The 14,649-nt window shown below is 48.5% G+C and overlaps 1 protein-coding gene across 1 annotated transcript in view; it reads right to left on the reverse strand.

Moving 5' to 3' along the window:
- LOC144805817 (uncharacterized) overlaps nt 1-14,649 on the reverse strand; it is a 108,035-nt gene that overhangs the window by 52,479 nt on the left and 40,907 nt on the right. The window lies entirely within an intron of this gene.

The following is a 14,649-nucleotide window of genomic DNA, read 5'->3' on the forward strand; positions in this document are numbered from 1 at the left end:
CACTCAGTACCAGAACCACACACAGTGCTCATAGAAGCACAAGCAGTGCACATAGCACTACAAGCTGTGCACATAGAACCTCAAGCAGTGCACATAGCACCACAAGCAGTGCACATAGAACCTCAAGCAGTGCACATAGCACCACAAGCAGTGCACATAGCACCACAAGCAGTGCACATAGCACCACAAGCAGTGCACATAGCACCACAAGCAGTGCACATAGCACCACAAGCAGTGCACATAGCACCACAAGCAGTGCACATAGAACCTCAAGCAGTGCACATAGCACCACAAGCAGTGCACATAGAACCTCAAGCAGTGCACATAGCACCACAAGCAGTGCACATAGCACCACAAGCAGTGCACATAGAACCTCAAGCAGTGCACATAGCACCACAAGCAGTGCACATAGAACCTCAAGCAGTGCACATAGCACCACAAGCAGTGCACATAGCACCACAAGCAGTGCACATAGCACCACAAGCAGTGCACAAGGACCCACACACAGTGCTCATAGAACTACAAGCAGTGCACATAGCACCACAAGCAGTGCACATAGCACCACAAGCAGTGCACATAGCACCACAAGCAGTGCACATAGCACCACAAGCAGTGCACATAGCACCACAAGCAGTGCACATAGCACCACAAGCAGTGCACAAGGAACCACACACAGTGCTCATAGAACCACAAGCAGTGCACATAGCACCACAAGCAGTGCACATAGAACCTCAAGCAGTGCACATAGCACCACAAGCAGTGCACATAGAACCTCAAGCAGTGCACATAGCACCACAAGCAGTGCACATAGAACCTCAAGCAGTGCACATAGCACTACAAGAAGTGCACATAGAACCTCAAGCAGTGCACATGACATCACAAGCAGTGCACATAGCACCACAAGCAGTGCACAGAGAACCTCAAGCAGTGCACATAGCACCACAAGCAGTGCACATAGAACCTCAAGCAGTGCACATAGCACCACAAGCAGTGCACATAGCACCACAAGCAGTGCACATAGCACCACAAGCAGTGCACAAGGAACCACACACAGTGCTCATAGAACCACAAGCAGTGCACATAGCACCACAAGCAGTGCACATAGCACCACAAGCAGTGCACATAGCACCACAAGCAGTGCACAAGGAACCACACACAGTGCTCATAGAACCACAAGCAGTGCACATAGCACCACAAGCAGTGCACATAGAACCTCAAGCAGTGCACATAGCACCACAAGCAGTGCACATAGAACCTCAAGCAGTGCACATAGCACCACAAGCAGTGCACATAGAACCTCAAGCAGTGCACATAGAACCACAAGCAGTGCACATATAACCACAAGCAGTGCACATATCACCACAAGCGGTGCACATAGCACCAAAAGCAGTGCACATAGAACCTCAAGCAGTGCACATAGCACCACAAGCAGTGCACATAGCACCACAAGCAGTGCACAAGGAACCACACACAGTGCACAAGGAACCACACACAGTGCTCATAGAACCACAAGCAGTGCACATAGCACCACAAGCAGTGCACATAGAACCTCAAGCAGTGCACATAGCACCACAAGCAGTGCACATAGAACCTCAAGCAGTGCACATAGCACCACAAGCAGTGCACATAGCACCACAAGCAGTGCACAAGGAACCACACACAGTGCTAATAGAACCACAAGCAGTGCACATAGCACCACAAGCAGTGCACATAGAACCTCAAGCAGTGCACAAAGCACCATAAGCAGTGCACATAGCACCATAAGCAGTGCACATAGAACCTCAAGCAGTGCACATAGCACCACAAGCAGTGCACATAGAACCTCAAGCAGTGCACATAGAACCACAAGCAGTGCACATATCACCACAAGCAGTGCACATAGCACCACAAGCAGTGCACATAGAACCTCAAGCAGTGCACATAGCACCACAAGCAGTGCACATAGCACCACAAGCAGTGCACAAGGAACCACACACAGTGCTCATAGAACCACAAGCAGTGCACATAGCACCACAAGCAGTGCACATAGCACCACAAGCAGTGCACATAGCACCACAAGCAGTGCACATAGCACCACAAGCAGTGCTCATAGAACCTCAAGCAGTGCACATAGAACCTCAAGCAGTGCACATGGAACCTCAAGCAGTGCACATAGCACCACAAGCAGTGCACATAGAACCACAAGCAGTGCACATAGCACCACAAGCAGTGCTCATAGAACCACAAGCAGTGCACATAGCACCACAAGCAGTGCTCATAGAACCACAAGCAGTGCACATAGCACCACAAGCAGTGCACATAGAACCTCAAGCAGTGCTCATAGAACCACAAGCAGTGCACAAGGAACCACACACAGTGCTCATAGAACCACAAGCAGTGCACATAGCACCACAAGCAGTGCTCATAGAAGCACAAGCAGTGCACATAGCACCACAAGCAGTGCACATAGAACCTCAAGCAGTGCACATGGCAGTGCACAAGGAACCACACACAGTGCTCATAGAACCACAAGCAGTGCACATAGCACCACAAGCAGTGCACAGAGAACCTCAAGCAGTGCACATAGCACCACAAGCAGTGCACATAGAATCTCAAGCAGTGCACATGGCATCACAAGCAGTGCACAAGGAACCACACACAGTGCTCATAGAACCACAAGCAGTGCACATAGCACCACAAGCAGTGCACATAGAACCTCAAGCAGTGCACATAGCACCACAAGCAGTGCACATAGATCCTCAAGCAGTGCACAAGGAACCACAAACAGTGCTCATAGAACCACAAGCAGTGCACATAGCACTACGAGCAGTGCACTTAGAACCTCAAGCAGTGCACATAGCACCACAAGCAGTGCACATAGAACCTCAAGCGGTGCACATGGCATCACAAGCAGTGCACAAGGAACCACAAACAGTGCTCATAGAACCACAAGCAGTGCACATAGCACCACAAGCAGTGCACATAGAACCTCAAGCAGTGCACAAGGAACCACAAACAGTGCTCATAGAACCACAAGCAGTGCACATAGCACCACAAGCAGTGCACATAGAACCTCAAGCAGTGCACATAGAACCTCAAGCAGTGCACATAGCACCACAAGCAGTGCACATAGAACCTCAAGCAGTGCATATGACATCACAAGCAGTGCACATAGAACCTCAAGCAGTGCACATAGCACCACAAGCAGTGCACATAGAACCTCAAGCAGTGCACATGACATCACAAGCAGTGCACATAGCACCACAAGCAGTGCACATGGCATCACAAGCAGTGCACAAGGAACGACAAACAGTGCTCATAGAAGCACAAGCAGTGCACATAGCACCACAAGCAGTGCACATAGAACCTCAAGCAGTGCACATGGCATCACAAGCAGTGCACAAGGAACCACACACAGTGCTCATAGAACCACAAGCAGTGCACATAGCACCACAAGCAGTGCACATAGAACCTCAAGCAGTGCACAAGGAACCACAAACAGTGCTCATAGAACCACAAGCAGTGCACATAGAACCACAAGCAGTGCACATATCACCACAAGCAGTGCACATAGCACCACAAGCAGTGCACATAGAACCTCAAGCAGTGCACATAGCACCACAAGCAGTGCACATAGCACCACAAGCAGTGCACAAGGAACCACACACAGTGCTCATAGAACCACAAGCAGTGCACATAGCACCACAAGCAGTGCACATAGCACCACAAGCAGTGCACAAGGAACCACACACAGTGCTCATAGAACCACAAGCAGTGCACATAGCACCACAAGCAGTGCACATAGCACCACAAGCAGTGCACATAGCACCACAAGCAGTGCACAAGGAACCACACACAGTGCTAATAGAACCACAAGCAGTGCACATAGCACCACAAGCAGTGCACATAGAACCTCAAGCAGTGCACAAAGCACCATAAGCAGTGCACATAGCACCATAAGCAGTGCACATAGAACCTCAAGCAGTGCACATAGCACCACAAGCAGTGCACATAGAACCTCAAGCAGTGCACATAGAACCACAAGCAGTGCACATATCACCACAAGCAGTGCACATAGCACCACAAGCAGTGCACATAGAACCTCAAGCAGTGCACATAGCACCACAAGCAGTGCACATAGCACCACAAGCAGTGCACAAGGAACCACACACAGTGCTCATAGAACCACAAGCAGTGCACATAGCACCACAAGCAGTGCACATAGCACCACAAGCAGTGCACATAGCACCACAAGCAGTGCACATAGCACCACAAGCAGTGCTCATAGAACCTCAAGCAGTGCACATAGAACCTCAAGCAGTGCACATGGAACCTCAAGCAGTGCACATAGCACCACAAGCAGTGCACATAGAACCACAAGCAGTGCACATAGCACCACAAGCAGTGCTCATAGAACCACAAGCAGTGCACATAGCACCACAAGCAGTGCTCATAGAACCACAAGCAGTGCACATAGCACCACAAGCAGTGCACATAGAACCTCAAGCAGTGCTCATAGAACCACAAGCAGTGCACAAGGAACCACACACAGTGCTCATAGAACCACAAGCAGTGCACATAGCACCACAAGCAGTGCTCATAGAAGCACAAGCAGTGCACATAGCACCACAAGCAGTGCACATAGAACCTCAAGCAGTGCACATGGCAGTGCACAAGGAACCACACACAGTGCTCATAGAACCACAAGCAGTGCACATAGCACCACAAGCAGTGCACAGAGAACCTCAAGCAGTGCACATAGCACCACAAGCAGTGCACATAGAATCTCAAGCAGTGCACATGGCATCACAAGCAGTGCACAAGGAACCACACACAGTGCTCATAGAACCACAAGCAGTGCACATAGCACCACAAGCAGTGCACATAGAACCTCAAGCAGTGCACATAGCACCACAAGCAGTGCACATAGATCCTCAAGCAGTGCACAAGGAACCACAAACAGTGCTCATAGAACCACAAGCAGTGCACATAGCACTACGAGCAGTGCACTTAGAACCTCAAGCAGTGCACATAGCACCACAAGCAGTGCACATAGAACCTCAAGCGGTGCACATGGCATCACAAGCAGTGCACAAGGAACCACAAACAGTGCTCATAGAACCACAAGCAGTGCACATAGCACCACAAGCAGTGCACATAGAACCTCAAGCAGTGCACAAGGAACCACAAACAGTGCTCATAGAACCACAAGCAGTGCACATAGCACCACAAGCAGTGCACATAGAACCTCAAGCAGTGCACATAGAACCTCAAGCAGTGCACATAGCACCACAAGCAGTGCACATAGAACCTCAAGCAGTGCATATGACATCACAAGCAGTGCACATAGAACCTCAAGCAGTGCACATAGCACCACAAGCAGTGCACATAGAACCTCAAGCAGTGCACATGACATCACAAGCAGTGCACATAGCACCACAAGCAGTGCACATGGCATCACAAGCAGTGCACAAGGAACGACAAACAGTGCTCATAGAAGCACAAGCAGTGCACATAGCACCACAAGCAGTGCACATAGAACCTCAAGCAGTGCACATGGCATCACAAGCAGTGCACAAGGAACCACACACAGTGCTCATAGAACCACAAGCAGTGCACATAGCACCACAAGCAGTGCACATAGAACCTCAAGCAGTGCACAAGGAACCACAAACAGTGCTCATAGAACCACAAGCAGTGCACATAGAACCACAAGCAGTGCACATATCACCACAAGCAGTGCACATAGCACCACAAGCAGTGCACATAGAACCTCAAGCAGTGCACATAGCACCACAAGCAGTGCACATAGCACCACAAGCAGTGCACAAGGAACCACACACAGTGCTCATAGAACCACAAGCAGTGCACATAGCACCACAAGCAGTGCACATAGCACCACAAGCAGTGCACAAGGAACCACACACAGTGCTCATAGAACCACAAGCAGTGCACATAGCACCACAAGCAGTGCACATAGCACCACAAGCAGTGCACATAGCAGCACAAGCAGTGCACCCCGAGCCTTCCCCCTGCCAGCAACATTTCTCCTGCACTCGGCCCACCCCCCTCCCTCTCCATATGGTGCGCTCTGCCTCAGGCCAGCATCTCTCCTCCCATAACTATTCACTGCAGGGCCTGCGTCTCGTCCCTCTTCCTCCCAGTCCCCACAAGCAGGCAGCAGCTTCAAAGGGATCTGCTTCCCCGCCCACTGCTTCACACTTCACGGCCTGGCAGCCGTGACTCGCATTTCTCCTTCCCCCTCCCCACAGCAATGCCAAGAGCTTGTTGTGCTCTAGCCTTGATTCTATGAATATGAGCAAATGAAATCTGGATGCTTGTGCGTGTTGCTTTACCTTCGCTGCTTTTAATACACATTTCTGGTATTTAAGTGCGCTATTGAACCACTTATTTTTGGCCAAACGCTGTTGAAACAACCGTTGCCATTTGTATGCTCCCAGAAAGCTTTTGATCTCTTCTTGCATTTGTTTCCCTGTGCTGCTTGCATAAATGAGGAATCTGTTTTCAACTCTGTTATATTAAAAACTTTATTGAGAGTCACGTAGATGCTCAGCCCGCCTTTTGCCTGCCTTCCGTTCCGCTCCAATTTTAACAGTTGGGTTATAGAATTTTGAGTAACCCATGAGTGGTGTTTCTCCACAGCTCCAGGTCTCCTGGAGACGTCTTATATCAAATGATCTTAAGTGGGTTTCTGATTCAGGCTCTAATGCAATCTTGCCTGCTCCTGCCATGTTCCACGGTGTCAGAGTAATCTTACTGTGGGGCATACAGTAGGCGCTCTTGTTGATAAGTGGATGCTAGGATCGCTTGTGAAAAGCCTCCATTAACCCGTTGGTGCTTAAGTTACTTGGTGTTACTGTTACCCGTCCCTTTCCTCCCACACGCGTCTGAATTACAGTGCCTTAGACTAGTGTTCCTGACACACATTCTTGACACACAGGTGCACGGGCTGCAGACGCGGCGTTGCGACGCGCTTCGGGAATCCCGACGTGCCTGTGAGCTTGAGGCCTCCTCCACCCCCTGGTGTGCAGTGATTCTATATGTGGAAGCGGCGCGTCAGCAGGGATGATGGAGTGGATCGAAGCTTGAGGCTGGTGCGCGTCAGCGCCGTTCCAGGCTCGCGCGCTTCGTGAAAGAGGGGAGAGCCACCTGTATGCTTTCAGAATCATCCATCACTTCATCCATATCACACAGCAAACGTACTGAAAGAAACAACGGCTAGTCCGGACTCAAGAGTCATCAACAAACCATCTTAAGTGTTGCTCATTCACATTGAGCCTCAAAAACACCACATAAAATCCGGATCACAGAGCAGCATCTCGGCGAGAGCACAGGGCATACCAAGCTACGGAATCACAACCTCAGTGCACGTGACCTCTCTGCTACTGCACAGAACATCTCAGTCATTGTAGGTGGCTTTATAGCCTGTGCGAGCCATATCACGACTATTGTTCAGGGCTCCTCAACCGACGCAAAAGCCACTGAACAGTTAATCTCTGCAATGTCTGCAGCACCTCAATTAGTGCGAAGAACATCCGAGTGGAGCACTAATGAGCGCAGTCAGAGCAGAGAGGGTCTCAAATATTGCACCACATATTTCAAACACTGAACATAGCGTCGCTGCCGTTGCAAGAGCCTCTGAACCAAGCACTTGACCTCTTAATTAGCGCTCACATCTCAAGCAGTGCATAAAGCATCTGAGCCAGCACAAGGGGCCTCGCATTCAATACAGCAACTCAACCACCGCACATTGTGCCACAAGTAGTGCACATGGCATCACAAGGAGTGCACAAGGAACCTCAAGCAGTGCACATAGAAGCTCAAGCAGTGCTCATAGAACCACAAGCAGTGCACATAGCACCAAAAGCAGTGCTCATAGAACCACAAGCAGTGTACATAGCACCACAAGCAGTGCTCATAGAACCACAAGCAGTGCACATAGCACCACAAGCAGTGCTCTTAGAAGCACAAGCAGTGCACATAGCACCACAAGCAGTGCACATAGAACCTCAAGCAGTGCTCATAGAACCACAAGCAGTGCACAAGGAACCACACACAGTGCTCATAGAACCACAAGCAGTACACATAGCACCACAAGCAGTGCACATAGCACCACAAGCAGTGCACATAGCACCACAAGCAGTGCTCATAGAACCACAAGCAGTGCACATAGCACCACAAGCAGTGCACATAGCACCACAAGCAGTGCACATAGCACCACAAGCAGTGCTCATAGAACCACAAGCAGTGCACATAGCACCACAAGCAGTGCTCATAGAACCTCAAGCAGTGCACATAGAACCTCAAGCAGTGCTCATAGAACCACAAGCAGTGCACATAGCACCACAAGCAGTGCTCATAGAACCACAAGCAGTGCACATAGCACCACAAGCAGTGCTCATAGAACCACAAGCAGTGCACATAGCACCACAAGCAGTGCTCATAGAACCACAAGCAGTGCACATAGCACCACAAGCAGTGCACATAGAACCTCAAGCAGTGCTCATAGAACCACAAGCAGTGCACAAGGAACCACACACAGTGCTCATAGAACCACAAGCAGTGCACATAGCACCACAAGCAGTGCTCATAGAAGCACAAGCAGTGCACATAGCACCACAAGCAGTGCACATAGAACCTCAAGCAGTGCACATGGCAGTGCACAAGGAACCACACACAGTGCTCATAGAACCACAAGCAGTGCACATAGCACCACAAGCAGTGCACAGAGAACCTCAAGCAGTGCACATAGCACCACAAGCAGTGCACATAGAACCTCAAGCAGTGCACATGGCATCACAAGCAGTGCACAAGGAACCACACACAGTGCTCATAGAACCACAAGCAGTGCACATAGCACCACACGCAGTGCACATAGAACCTCAAGCAGTGCACATAGCACCACAAGCAGTGCACATAGATCCTCAAGCAGTGCACAAGGAACCACAAACAGTGCTCATAGAACCACAAGCAGTGCACATAGCACTACGAGCAGTGCACTTAGAACCTCAAGCAGTGCACATAGCACCACAAGCAGTGCACATAGAACCTCAAGCGGTGCACATGGCATCACAAGCAGTGCACAAGGAACCACAAACAGTGCTCATAGAACCACAAGCAGTGCACATAGCACCACAAGCAGTGCACATAGAACCTCAAGCAGTGCACAAGGAACCACAAACAGTGCTCATAGAACCACAAGCAGTGCACATAGCACCACAAGCAGTGCACATAGAACCTCAAGCAGTGCACATAGAACCTCAAGCAGTGCACATAGCACCACAAGCAGTGCACATAGAACCTCAAGCAGTGCATATGACATCACAAGCAGTGCACATAGAACCTCAAGCAGTGCACATAGCACCACAAGCAGTGCACATAGAACCTCAAGCAGTGCACATGACATCACAAGCAGTGCACATAGCACCACAAGCAGTGCACATGGCATCACAAGCAGTGCACAAGGAACGACAAACAGTGCTCATAGAAGCACAAGCAGTGCACATAGCACCACAAGCAGTGCACATAGAACCTCAAGCAGTGCACATGGCATCACAAGCAGTGCACAAGGAACCACACACAGTGCTCATAGAACCACAAGCAGTGCACATAGCACCACAAGCAGTGCACATAGAACCTCAAGCAGTGCACAAGGAACCACAAACAGTGCTCATAGAACCACAAGCAGTGCACATAGCACTACAAGCAGTGCACTTAGAACCTCAAGCAGTGCACATAGCACCACAAGCAGTGCACATAGAACCTCAAGCGGTGCACATGGCATCACAAGCAGTGCACAAGGAACCACAAACAGTGGTCATAGAACCACAAGCAGTGCACATAGCACCACAAGCAGTGCACATAGAACCTCAAGCAGTGCACATAGCACCACACGCTGTGCACATAGAACCTCAAGCAGTGCACATGGCATCACCACAATTCCATTGAGTACTCTAACCTTTAAAAATAGCATCTGAACTATTGCACAGGACATTCATTGCAGAATTGTAAATGCACGTTGCACTGATCACATGTGCACAAGGCTTCTCACCGTTGCCTGGATCTTCCTGATCATCACACAGAGTAGTTAAAGCACAGTGCATAGTTTCTCAGCCAGTGCACAGAACATCTTGACAACTGCACAGATCTGACATTTGCACAAGACTTCTCAACCATTGCACTGAGAATCTTAACCCTTGTACAGTGTCTTCTGATAATGGCACATAGTATTTAAATCATTGCACATAGCGCGTCAGCCGTTGCACGTAACATTACAAGCAGTGCACATAGCATAACCACCATTCATGGAGCACTCCAAACTTTACGTAGCATCTGAACTATTACACAGGACATTTGACCACTGCACATATGCAGTTGCACGTTGTACTGATCACCTCAACATGTGCACAGAGCTACTTAATCATTGCACAGAGGGGTTCAACCATTGCACAGATCTTCCTGATCATCATATATCATATTTAAATCACTGCGCTTAGTTTCTCAGCCAGTGCACAGAGCATCTTCACAGCTGCACAAATCTCACATTTGCACAAGACTTCTCAACCGTTGCACTGAGGATCTCAACCAGTGTACAGCGCCTCCTGATCATGGCTCAGACCATTTCAGTCATTGCAGCTCAGCCAGTGCACAGAGTATCCTTCTCTAACTCCCTGTTCTATTCTCTTCTCCTGTGCTGATCTGCTGCTCTCTTCCACCCGCCTCCTTCTTTAACTCCCTGTTCTTTTCTACCGTGCTGATCTGCTGCTCTCTTTCACCCGCTTCCTTCTTCAACTCCCTGTTCTCTTCTCCTGTGCTGATCTGCTGCTCTCTTCCACCCGCCTCCTTCTTTAACTCCCTGTTCTGTTCTCCTATGCTGATCTGCTGCTCTCTTCCACCCGCCCCCTTCTCCAACTCCCTGTTCTCTTCTCCCGTGCTGATCTGCTGTTCCCTTCCACCGCCTCCTCCTCTAACTCCCTGTTCTCTTCTCCTGGGCTGATCTGCTGCTCTCTTCCACCGCCTCCTTCTTTAACTCCCTGTTCTCTTCTGCTGTGCTGATCTGCTGCTCTCTTCCACGTACATCCTTCTGTAACCGCACACACATACATACAACCACGCACACACACTCATCCACACACATACAACACACAACTACGCACACACACACACACAGCCACACACATACAACCACACAACCCCACACACACAACCCCACACACACAACCCCACAAACACACACAACCACACACACACAATCTCACACACAACCACACACACAACCACACACACAACCACACACACACAACCACACACACAACCACAACAATACACCTAACCACACATACCCACAACCACACCCAACAACACACACAACCACAACCACACACAGACAGCCACACATACAACCTCACACAACCACACCCAACCACACACACAACCACACCCAACCACACACACAACCACACACACAACCACACACACAACCACACACACAACCACACCCAACCACACACACAGCCACACACACACAACCACACACATCTATCTATCTCCCTCACTCTATCTTTCTGTCGCCCTCACTCTATCTCTCGCCCTCACTCTATCTCTCTCCCTCACTCTATCTCTTGCCCTCACTCTATCTCTCGCCCTCACTCTATCTATCGCCCTCATTCTATTTATCTATCGCCCTCTCTATCTGTCTATCGCCCTCACTCTAGCTATCTATCGCCCTCCCACTAGCTATCTATCGCCCTCACTCTATCTATGGCACCACCACAGCATCACTCAGGGGCACCACAGCATCACTCAGGGGCACCACAGCATCACTCAGGGGCACCACAGCATCACTCAGGGGCACCACAGCATCACTCAGGGGCACCACAACATCACTATGCGCTACTACAGCATCACTGATCGCCACAGCATCACTCGTCGCCACAACATCACTCAGCGCCACCACAGTATCAATCTGTGCAACCATTCAACAACAACTGGTTCAAATATGTTCTCTCAATGTTTCAAGCTTTATTACAAATGTCACAAAAATATGTTAATATTTCACTTCTGTTTTTGGATTTTCGTCGCAATAAAATACACTGAACATAATCTTCACAAAAGTTATTTACAAAAGTTTAAGCTATTGCCATTATAAATTACAATAACTTTTATTTAAGTATTAATTATTTTAAAAAATGTAGCCATTGTTATTTGTAATATCAATACATCTAAGTCACGTAAATACAAAACATGTTGCATTACAAATGCTATAGGTGTCACATTTGCAAAAGATAAAAGTATTGGCATTGTAAATGACAAAGCTATTAATTTCGCTATTTTCAAAACCAACACATAAATAAAAAATGTGTCATTTACAAGACCAATAGCTCTAACTTTCCTAATGCGAGACCTATTGCATTGCAAATGCTTGTTATCCACTAAGGTTCTTTTGATCATTATCCACAACAGAGTGACCTCCATGTTGGTGACCCTTCCTTTAAATAAACGAAAGAGAGTTTCACCAGTTGATGAACAAGAAGTGAACCTATACTCGCTAACCTTCTTCCTCATGGCCAACTCCCAACTTTCACCACAGACAACAGCTTGTTGCAGAGTCTCTTTAACAACCTTGACAAACCTTTCCACCACACCATTGCTTTGTGGATGGTACAGGGACGCCTTCTTATGCTTGATCCCCCTGGAACTCCGAAACTCTTCCATGACTAAGGTTGTGAACTGAACACCATTGTCTGACAAGAGTGTTAACTGGAAACCCTCACGTTCAAAACACTCTTCTAGAAACTCAATCACTTCACCAGACTCAACGGAATAAACCACCTTTGATATCAGGCCAATGGGAAAACATATCAATACACACGATCAAATAGAGATCCTGAGTCTTCAACTTCACAGGTCCCAAAATATCTATAGAAGTGTACACCACGGAACAGTAGCCTGTTCCCTAATAACCATGGGTTGAGTCCTGCACTTCAATATCCTGTCATAACACACACATTCACGAACCAACCTCTCTACATGTACATCCATGGCAGGCCACCAATATTCTTACTTGATACTTTCCTTTGTCATGGCAATGCCCATGTGCGAGGTGTGAGCACTCTTTACTAGGTTATCCCTTAGTGCAAGGGGTGCAACCAATTTACTACCATACACGAGGAGACCATCCTCGCCCGCCAGATCTTCCCTAACTTGCCAAAAGCCTTCGAGGACCTCCTCACAGTCCTTCTTCTCACACTAACCACTTGTGACCATGGTGAGGACTTTCTGCAAGTCTAAATCGATCATGTGATGTTCCCTCCACTCTCTCTCTGAAATCAACCCTTCGCTAATCACACACAAATTAATTCCTTCCTCCAATTATTCACCTCCAAACCTCTCAACATCATCTGTCGTTTCACACTCCATACCACGAGTCTTGACAGACAGTGTGCCAGAACTGTAGAGCCACAACCCACTTCCGTAACCCACGGGAGACAGAGTCAATGCCTTTCTTGAAGAATACCTCCCTAAGAGATTTGTGGCCAGTACGAATTCTGAACCTTTTCCCCCACAAAACCTTTCTCAGCTTGAGCACTGCCCAGGAAAAACCCAGAGCTTCTTTCTCCACAACAGAACAGTTGCATTCAGCACCCCTCAAGGGCCAAGAGAGGAAAATAATCGTTTTAACCTCCCCATCAACCTTTTGCAAAATAACTGCTCCTAACCCCTTTGAGCTGGCATCAGTGATGAGATAAGATTCCTTTGTGGGGTCAAAACTTCCTAGACAAGGTGCTTCATTCAGATGTTTCTTAATGCACTCAAACTCTTCCTCACAGCCCTTGGACCAAACAAATGTGCCTCCCTTCTTGAGGAGAGACCTCAAACAAGAGGTTTTCCCTGCAAAGTTCGCAACAAACTTGTGATAAAATTCAGCCATGCTTAGAAACTTTACAAACTCTTCTTTGTTCAAAGGGGTGTGCAAATTACAAATGGTGCTTACCAATGAGTGTTTAGGTTTGATGCCTGCAGCGGACTCAAAATGCCCAAGGTACTCCAATCCTTTGACATCAAATTTGCACTGGTCAGCAATAAGGGTGAGGTCAGCATCACATAACTTCTTCAATACTGACCTCAGCCTCCCATTATGTTCCTCAAGATCCACACCAAAGATGAGCACATCATCTGGGTACACCTTGACACCCTGAAGGTTTCCAAGAATGCCCTCCATCGCCCTCTGAAAAACTGAGGCCGCAGAAATCAGTCGAAAGGCATTCTTAGAAACCTAAAGGTACCAAAGGGTGTTACCCAGGAGGTAAGGTCCTGGGAAGAGGAGTGAATGCTCTGAATGTTCTGAAGAGGAGTGAAGGCTGGCCTGGTGATAGGCGGAGGTCAAGTCCAAGGAAGAAAAATACCTTGCCCACTCAAGAGAACACAGCATTTTAGTTATGTGGGTGAAAGTATAATGATCAACAATAACTGCTTTGTTGAGCTCCCTCAAGCTGACACAGAGCCTAGCCTCCCCATTGGCTTTGCGGGCCATCACAACAGGAGAGACCCACTCCGTTGCTTCAACTTCTTGAATGATAAACTTGGCTAAGAGATTGCCTAATTCAACTTTCATGCTCTCCCTTACTTACAGAGGTGCATTTCTGACCT

Source organism: Lissotriton helveticus, assembly GCF_964261635.1.
Source record: "Lissotriton helveticus chromosome 1_1 unlocalized genomic scaffold, aLisHel1.1 SUPER_1_unloc_28, whole genome shotgun sequence".
In the NCBI taxonomy this organism is placed as follows: domain Eukaryota; kingdom Metazoa; phylum Chordata; class Amphibia; order Caudata; family Salamandridae; genus Lissotriton; species Lissotriton helveticus.